At 44.5% G+C, this 7,711-nt stretch overlaps 1 protein-coding gene across 1 annotated transcript in view; it reads right to left on the reverse strand.

Moving 5' to 3' along the window:
- The window catches only part of AGPAT4 (1-acylglycerol-3-phosphate O-acyltransferase 4), a 42,557-nt gene extending 40,008 nt beyond the window's left edge, over positions 1 to 2,549 (reverse strand). Inside the window, exon 1 of the mRNA XM_015824394.1 lies at positions 2,452 to 2,549. The gene's annotated coding sequence lies outside the window, so the exon portion shown is untranslated. The remainder of the gene's footprint in view (positions 1 to 2,451) is intronic.
- Positions 2,550 to 7,711: the final 5,162 nt, after the last annotated feature.

Here is a 7,711-nt window from a genome sequence, read left to right on the forward strand (position 1 = left end):
GATGACAATACAGAATGGTGGTCCATGTTATTTTCTTGGAAACAATTCTACTTTTGGAATATTTGACTTTACAGCTTAGATTTAGAGGCTTGGGTTTCCCAATAGTCTTTCATTTGAATACTAATCAGACCTGCACTTCAGTTATTTCCAGATCAGCAGCAGACAAACATTTTCAGAAGCTACCCTCATGCAATTAAGTCACTCATAGGTCAGGGTGTTCTGGAGGGTATTCTGGTGCTTGAGGGCCACAGAAACAGTTATTTCAGAGTGGCTTCCATCCATTGTTAAAAAAAAAAAAAGCAATAACTGAGCTTCTCAATCCTAAAAGGCATCTTAAGACATTTGAGTCCTAAACTAAAAGCATCTAAAAGCTTCTCAAATTATATAATTGAACTTTAGGCTTTATGCATATTGGTCATAGGAGTTAACCATACATAGGATAAGAATATCAATATCCCATTAGTTTAGTAACTTATTGGAATATAAATTTGGCTCGAAGGAGATAAGGAAATGAGTCCTCAAGTTAAGGAATTAGAAGTGAAAGTGAAGTGAAATGAACCTTCAGGTTCATAGGCTTTAATCCTTGTATGTATACAAAAGTCTTTCAGCAAGAATTACCTTAGCAAGAATATAATTTACAGGGGGGGGGAGAGACAGAGAGGGGGGTGAGGGAAATTCTGGGAATTTTAAGTCCCTACATTTCAAGAGTATCTGGTTTAAGGAAAGTTGCTCAAACATTTCAGATTTGTAGTGAACCAAGTATACACATCCAGTTCAAACACAGTCGCTCAGTTCAGCAGAAGACTCAATCACAAATAAAATAAGATGTATTTTATGTTTAACTAACCACTGGTGCATGGGAATAGTACATCTCAATAGCGTGTTATTAAAATATCTAGTTGTCAGTGGGATATGAAGCACACCAGAGTAGCTTAGTGATATTATAAAACCTTGTGAAAGTAAAGCCTATTGAGAAATCTACTTTTATTATCTGTTTAGTTTCTACTTTGTTTTTCTGTACAATACATTCAAAATAATTACACTACATTGCATTCATATTTCAATGCTATGCAACATGTATTACATTCAGCTGTATGTTAGGTTTACTTGTGCACTTCTTGTTAGGTTTACATTAGAATCTGGAATGTCCAATCTACACAAACCACCTAGGTAACTGATTCTGAAAAAGCTCTCCAAGAATACACTTTGCACACTGATGCACAATATGCTGCCAAGCATAGTATGAACCCAGTAATTGTTTTCCTTCATCTGTACTCCAATGCAAGTAGCCGTTTGCATCTTTCCTGCCTGCTTGGGGGAGTTAAGTGCTTCTGATCATAAAGCATTATCCAAAGCTGAGGAACAAACACAGCTTTTCATACAGATGCCTTCTTCAATCGGAAGGGGCAGGTTCTGCCTGCAAGCAGAACATACTTAAAAAGAGCCTTTAGAAGCCGGCACAGCTCTTCCATCGGTTGATTTCTCCTTGTAAAACTAAATGTTCTGCACACCCGTATAGCCAAATGTTCCAGCTGCAACAGATGTGGTAGAGCTAACAGATGTGGTATTTCATCCAAGCACCTGCCAGCAGCCTTAAGGTAAGATGCAAGAGACATAAACACTTTTATTAAGGCACAACTTCTGATAGTTAAGTAGCAAGGGTCACCACCCCCTTTTGTTTTTAAACACCTTCGCTAAGGCCTGCCTGCATTTAATTAGCAACTGCTAATTAATTTAGGCAACATCCGTGCCCTCCTCGGAAAGTGAAAGCATATTCAGGAGAGCATCTGCAAATAGAGTGCCACAAACGTCTGTTTCCTAGGCAACCCCTTCCCTCCCCCACCTTCCCCTTAGTGCTTGGGGACAGACCAGAAGGGGACGCGAAAGAAAGCAACGCGCGCCCGCTGGAAGCCTTGCACAAATATATGCATCCGAATGCCCCACGGGCCTTCCTATTAGATTTCATACGAAAATCTCGACGGCGATCCTTATTATTATTATTATTTTCGGCGGTTTCTATGGAAACGGTGACGGGGGAGAAATCTGTTGCACGACCACCACGCCAAAAAAATAAATAAAAGAGAAGCAGCAGGTACCCCGGGCACTTTTCGTCCGCTTCGACTCCCTTTCCTCCAAAAGAGAGATTTTGCAAACCGGAATCGAAGGGCTTCTTTTTTTTGGGGGGGGGGGGGAGGAAACCCGCAAATCACGGCCACGTCCTTCCCCCCCGACCCCAAATCAAGGCTGCCGGTCGAGGCCCTCCTCCCAACCTCATTTTTTCTCTCCCCCCCCCACCTCCCCGCCCTTCCGTCCACTCTCCAAAAACTAGATACTTCCGTACTTTTTTACAAAGGCATCCCAAGCCCAGGCAAGAGGGGTGAAGGTGGTGGTGGAGGAAAGCCCCCAAACGAACACTAGGCGTGCAAAGGGGAAAGTTTCCCTGCAACTCACAGCAAGAAAATCCACGCGTGCCTCGGGCTCCCCCGCCGCTGACATAGATGCTCCGAAGAAGCCTCGCAGCCCGCCAATCGCCGCTTCTTAGCTTGAGCCTGGAATCAACCAACGGGGGGCGGGAGGGGAGGGGAGGAGAAGAGGAGAAGGGAAAGCGAGACTCCACCCACGGGGCGGCTCCTTCAAAATAAATTTTAATAATATATATATATATATATATATATATATATATATATATATATATATATATAACAATTTTAAAAAGAAATGGCCAATTAATATTTTGTTTTAATTACATTTTAAATTTAGTATTGATTGTATTATGTATTGTTTTAAATGGCTGTAAGCCGCCCTGAGTCCATTGGGAGAAGGGCGGGGTAGAAATTTAAATAATAAATAAATAAATAAATAAATAAATATATATATATACACCGGACACACTCACACACATATATATAAAATGAAAAACTCAGCTGACCTCTCACTCTCTTCTCCCCCCCCCCACCGCCACGTGTCACTTCCTTCGAAATCTGCCCGGGGGGGGAAGGTGGGGAGGAAGAAAGAAAGAGAGGTCTATGACTCGACACTCGTCCAGCGACACCCAATTGTTGAAGAAGAAGACGACGCCCTCACCTCTTCCCCCCCCCACTCCCTCCGCCTTTGCTTTCCCCGAAACCGATGGCCGAACAAAACCTCTGGGTAGAGCAGCGTCCCCCCCACCACCATTCCCCGTCGTTCCCGCTTTTTCTCTGGGCGAAAAGAGCTGAAGACAAGGCTTCCCTCTCTCTGTCCCCCCCCCCCCAAAAAAAAAAACCCTCGGGCTTTTTCCAAGCTGACGCTGTGGTCAAGACGGGAAACACGTGTTCCCCATTAGGGTTAATGAACAAGAACCCCGAGCGTGACTGGCGAAGGGAGCGCTTCGGCTTTATTATCAGAGATTACTAGGGTATGCTGTTTCCATCCCGGTTGTAAATTGAACGGAAGCTCATAGAGGTTAAGCTGGCTGTTTTGGCGATTTTTTTAAAAAAAATTATGTTTATTTTTTTTGCCGCGTTTGTCCAAGCTGGCAGGAGCCTAAGTCTAGCTGGGAATGAATGAACTTGTGGCTCACGCTCAAGTAAGAGGGAGGATCGGTTGGACTAGAAGAGCCTCAAGTTGGAAAATCCCTTCCAGCGCTGTTATTTTGTATCGCCTTAAGAACAAGGTCTGCGCCGATTTTCATCCTTTTAAAAGTCGAGAAGATGTGTGCTTCTAGGTAGTACTGGCTGCAGACGTTTGAAAGAGGGGTGGGTGGGTGGATCAGCAGCAAGAGACAAAGTCTAATGGTAAAAGAAGATGAAAATGAATGGTGATCTGCCCACGTTAAATGCTCTGTTTTGGGACTTCCCTGGTAGACTCGATCTAGTCAGTATAGCTCAGTGTTTCTCAACCTTGACAATTTTAAGGCATGTGGACTTCAACTCCCAGAATTCCACAGCCAGCATTGCTGGCTGTGGAATTCTGGGAGTTGAAGTCCACATGCCTTAAAATTGTCAAGGTTGAGAAACACTGGTATAGCTTTTCATGGCTTAATCTCTTCTCTTGAAGTGAGGGCTGCTGTTCCTTGTCAGGGTTTCTCTTGGTCTTCAAACCCCTAATATTTGCACATTCTGCCCAGGACAGGGAGGATTCCAGTTCTGGATAGGAGAGTGACCTTTGCTGCTCCAGAGAATAGTGGGTTAAAAATATCAGGAAGCAGGTTCAGACTAGAGGTCAGGAGAAACTTCCTGGACATGTAAGTATGAGTCTACAGTACAGACTGTCATGAAGTAGTCATTTCTCCTTTGCTAGAGGTCTTCAAACAAAGGACGGATGATCATCTGTCAGAGATGCTTGAATGATCCCTGCACAGAGCAGGGGGATAGATAATCTGTAAGATCTATCCCAATTTTATAATTCACTTACTGATCTATATTGTCATCCATGGGCACATTGCATACTGTGGTTCCTAAAGTGTAGCATGCAGGAGAATCTTTGGATGAAAACTGTTACTCTAGTCCAGTGGTGGTGAACCTATGGCACGCGTGCCAGAAGTGGCACTTAGAGCCCTCTCTGTGGGCACACGTGCTATCACCCCAACCCCGCCTTCCCCCACAGCCCCCTCACCAGCATCCCCCCTGGAGGAGAGTCGCCCCCAGGCGTGGACCATGTGGAGCAGCACAGCCAAGCACATGGCAGCCAGGCAGCAGGGACAAGACTCCGCCCTCACACTCCGTTGCACACAGATGATGCGTGGAGTGTGGAGGGCGTGGCCACCATGGCGCTGCTGGGCCGCCTGGGCGATCTGCAGTGGGCTGTGGAGGCGGTGAGTGGCCCTGCGGGCTGGCGGGGGGCGGCGCAGGGCAGTTTTGGGGCACTCGGTCTCTAAAAGGTTCGCCATCACTGCTCTAGTCCAGTGGTCTTCAAACCTGGCCCTTTTATGACTTGTGCACTTCAACTCCCAGAATTCCTCAGCCAGCATGCCTGGCTGAGGAATTCTGCAAGTTAAAGTCCACAAGTCATAAAAGGGCCAAGTCTGAAGACCCCTGCTCTAGTCTGCTATACTACCAGGCTTATAATGCTGGGCCTGATTCATAATATCTGCTTGGTTAATTGTAAGGCTATTATGGGGTGAAAACTTTGGATTGCTTTTAACTACTACGTACGCCTCTTTGACTGTTCACAGATGCACAATGCAAACTGGGTGCAAAAGATAAAAAAAAATCACTGGCCTTGCATTCTCTTTTAATGCTTTGGAAGGGTGGGGGTGGAGAAACATATAAACTTCCTGCCTCAGATGTTCCCTTTTGATTAAAAAAAGGAAGCAGTGGAGGGGGATGAATCTGTCATCTCACCTTCCATTCACATACAGTTTCTTTTCATGTGCTTCAATAACCAGATAGGGCTTAGAATTTCAAACACAACTTCACCAATCTTAAAAGTTTTACTCTCCTCTGGAATTTGGTGCACTGGTGTAGTTTCTGCTGTTAGTCTATCAAATGCTACATGCTAAGTGAATGAGCTGAAACTGTTATTTTTCACTGTTCAGAAATGGGGGGGGGGAAAAGACTAACCTGCAAGAAAAGTTCAAAAGTCTGAACCAATTAACCAATACTAAGTGGTTCAACAATGCTGTGTAACAAACAGAAATTTAAAGGAGAGTATTTGTAACTCAGGGCTGAAATGAGGAGTCCTTGGTGTTTTCTGAAATTGGCTGTTTTCTTGCAGATGTTTCATTACCCAAACTAGGTCACATCATTCAGTGCTTATAGGGAGTGGGGTTTGCACTCAGTTTATACTCTAATGGCTTGCTCTGTCAATGTTGGTGTGAGTGAACAGAAATTTATATAATTTTGAAATAATGTGTATGTGAATGTGTCTACATCAGTGGTGGGATTCAGCTGGTTCGCACCACTTTGGCAGAACCGGTAGCTTATTTTTTGTTGCCCAGGCCCAGAATGGACTTCCGGAAGCAGCATCCACACAGAGAACTGGTTGTTCACATATTTGAATCCCACCACTGGTCTATATGTAGCATACTAGTACTGCAAATTGATGCAATGCTATTACAACAGTAGACCTAATGAATAGGGATATATAAAACGGATGAAGCAACTATAAAGAAACAGAAGCCCAGCATCCACCCCAATTGAGAAACAGCTACTTACCAACATGACAATGTAGCAGAGAGGAAGCTGCTCTCTTGATATAGACTAACTTGAGACAGACCAACTGCATATTACATCCCAGACTCAAGAAGACATGGAACAATTGGATATGCAGTCAACATCTGAAACCTGAACATCACTGCCACCCCCACTATTACACAGCAGAGCAGTTGATAATGTGACATGAGGTCATGGATAAACTAGCTATAGTCAATCCTTGAGACCAGTTTCCAAGTCTCAATGGAAAAGTTCTATCATATACCAATGGAGTCCTCACAACATTACCATCTAGATCAGTGATGTCGAACCTTTTAGAGACCGAGTGCCCAAAAACCACCCCATCCCCCAGCCCGCTCGCCTGCTCCACCGCCTGCCCCTGCTCCACCCCCACTCCGCCCCCTGCTCCACCCCCGCCCACTTGCAGGGCCACCCACCACCTCCACGGCCAGCCGCAGATCACCCAGGTGACCCTGTAGCGCCAGGGCAGCCACGCCCTCCACCCATACCCAGCAGCAGCATCGCGTTGGGGCGCGAAGGTGGAGTCTTGTCCCTGCTGCCTGGCTGCCATGTTCTTGGCTGTGCTGCTCTGCGTGGGCCACGCTCAGGGGCAACTCTCCAGGGGGGGCTGCTAGTGAGGAGGGGGCTGTGGGGGAGGCGGGGCTGGGGCAATGGCGTGTGTGCCCACAGAAAGGGCTCTGAGTGCCGCCTCTGGCACGTGTGCCATAGGTTCGCCACCACTGATCTAGGTAGTATGTAGGAGTACATTGGTATGATGTTATTCACAGCTGAACTGCTAAGAGAATGCCTGAGGCAGCAGCCGACATGGGAAAAAGATCAAGCAGAGGAAGTATCATGGCAAGACAAGAGCTTGTGTGCAATGTACCATCAACAGAGAGCTGAGGTGGCTAACATTGAAAAATCCTACCAATGGCTAGAAAGGGCTGTTTTCATATGTTAAATATTATTTTCTAATCATAGGGATTAATGACAGTTTTAAAACATTTATGAACTCATAAGCTATCAACTAGTTAAAATTAATTTTATTGTAAGTAAATATGCTTTAAATATACACACATACATGTCTCTGAAATATCACACACACACACAGTACGTTATTTAAGTACATGACAATACATGATATAACTATAATCTTCAGAGGAGTAATCACATTATAACATGTTGTAAAATGGTAATGTCATAATAAATCTGTTGGCCTTTATAGTGCCACAGGACATCACTTTTTAAATTGCACTCAGCGTAGAATGTAATGAGCAAAAATGTTTACTGAACTCATCAAATTTGACCCAAAGATGCTTTTGCCTAACTGGACTTCCTTGTTTTTCTTTCAAAATGTTTTGCTTCTCATCCAAGAAGCTTCTTCAGCTCTGAAGCATCTTTGGGACAACTAGGACCTGGATGACTGAGAATCTCCATAGACATCAAATTTGACCAAAATCTGATGGAAATATCAGACACACTTATCTGAACAGATCTACTATTTGGGCATTTACAAAAATAACATCAGTAATCTTTTAAAAAGTCACACCCTTCCCTCTTTTTCAATTCTAGAAAAA

The sequence above is a fragment of the Protobothrops mucrosquamatus genome, unplaced genomic scaffold (genome assembly GCF_001527695.2).
Source record: "Protobothrops mucrosquamatus isolate PMUCROS unplaced genomic scaffold, P.Mucros_1.0 scaffold2219, whole genome shotgun sequence".
Classification (NCBI taxonomy): Eukaryota; Metazoa; Chordata; class Lepidosauria; order Squamata; family Viperidae; genus Protobothrops; species Protobothrops mucrosquamatus.